This window comes from Gossypium raimondii, chromosome 1, assembly GCF_025698545.1.
Source record: "Gossypium raimondii isolate GPD5lz chromosome 1, ASM2569854v1, whole genome shotgun sequence".
In the NCBI taxonomy this organism is placed as follows: domain Eukaryota; kingdom Viridiplantae; phylum Streptophyta; class Magnoliopsida; order Malvales; family Malvaceae; genus Gossypium; species Gossypium raimondii.
In genome coordinates this window covers 35,392,386-35,393,771 of record NC_068565.1, presented here as the reverse complement: position 1 = coordinate 35,393,771, position 1,386 = coordinate 35,392,386, and the positions used below count along the sequence as shown (strand labels likewise).

General features: G+C 35.5%; 1 non-coding gene across 1 annotated transcript; it reads right to left on the bottom strand.

Moving 5' to 3' along the window:
* Positions 1-1,051: 1,051 nt before the first annotated feature.
* LOC128032681 (small nucleolar RNA R71) lies at positions 1,052-1,157 on the bottom strand. The gene has a single exon (XR_008188932.1). It is a non-coding gene; the product is annotated as a small nucleolar RNA R71 (small nucleolar RNA).
* Between the last annotated feature and the right edge of the window lie 229 nt (positions 1,158-1,386).

Below are 1,386 nucleotides of genomic sequence, written 5' to 3'. Positions count from 1 at the left end.
GATAAATGGATTTTTGTAGGTGAGTATATTCATAAGTTAACAAATTACCGAAGTTACCGTGAATTTATTCGTAACAACATAAACACGAGTTTAATAATTCTAAGTTAAGAAATGTAATTAATCTAATAGAATTTTGTTGTCTTGATTAAAATCATCTTTTGAAATCCTGCATTGGAACTTTTGTTTTATTTTATTTATTTTACTTTGTTAAATTCTAGTTTTTAATCACTTCTTAAAATCAAAATATTTTTTCTTCTCCAAAGTGTTTTTAAAATTGCATTGATAAAACAACCCATTTGGGTACGATAACTAGACATTCACTTGTCACTTTATTACTTATTGTGATTGTATACACTTGCACATTTTCGACGTTCCAAGTTTTGGCGCCGTTGCCGAGGTCTATTTTAAAAATCCCTTATTTTTGAAATTGTTAATTATGCATTTTGGTTTATTTTCCTGTTGAATTTTAACTTAATTAAATTTTATGTGTTTATTTCAGGTGTTTATGAGTATTAATCGAATTATCGATTTACTTCCTATAGACCTTGAGATTGCAAGAACTTTTCGACAGTGAAGAAGACAAGCAAGTCAGAGAATGACCGAAGAGATGAACTTCGAAAACCCGAATCAAGGAAACGAAGCAAATCCTACTCAAAATCTTATCCTTATCGCTGATGATAGGGATAGAACTCTAAGAAAGTATGTCGTGCTAGTGTTTCATGATCTTAATCTGGGTATTAGGAGACCTAAAATCGAGGCACAATAGTTCGAGCTGAAGCCAGTCATGTTCCAGATGCTTCAGACAATGGGTCAATTCAGTGGAATGCCTACCGAAGATCCGCACCTGCACTTAAGATTGTTCATGATGGTGAGTGATTCTTTCAAGTTAGCTGAATTGCTCGAAGATGCATTACGATTGAAGCTATTCCCATATTCGCTAATGGACAAAGCTCGAGCCTGGTTGAACTCATTGCCACCAAATTCAATTTCCACATGGCAAGAGTTAGCAAAAAGATTCCTCATGAAGTATTTCTCGCCTAGCAAGAATGCTAAGTTTAGGAACGAGATCACTTCTTTCCAACAAATGGATGATGAGTCCTTGTAGAGGCATGGGAAAGGTACAAAGAATCATTACGGAAGTGCCCTCATCACGGAATCCCATATTTCATCCAACTTGAGACATTTTATAATGGTCTTAATACCCATTCGAGGATGGTAGTGGATGCTTTTGCTAATGGTGCTCTCTTGTAGGCTTATATGAGGCTTATGACATCATTGAGAGAATTGCCAGAAACAATTATCAATGGCCAACCAATTGAGCAGTGTCCGAAAGATGAGTCGTTGGAATACATGAAGTAGACGCTCTTACTTCACTCACATCTCAGG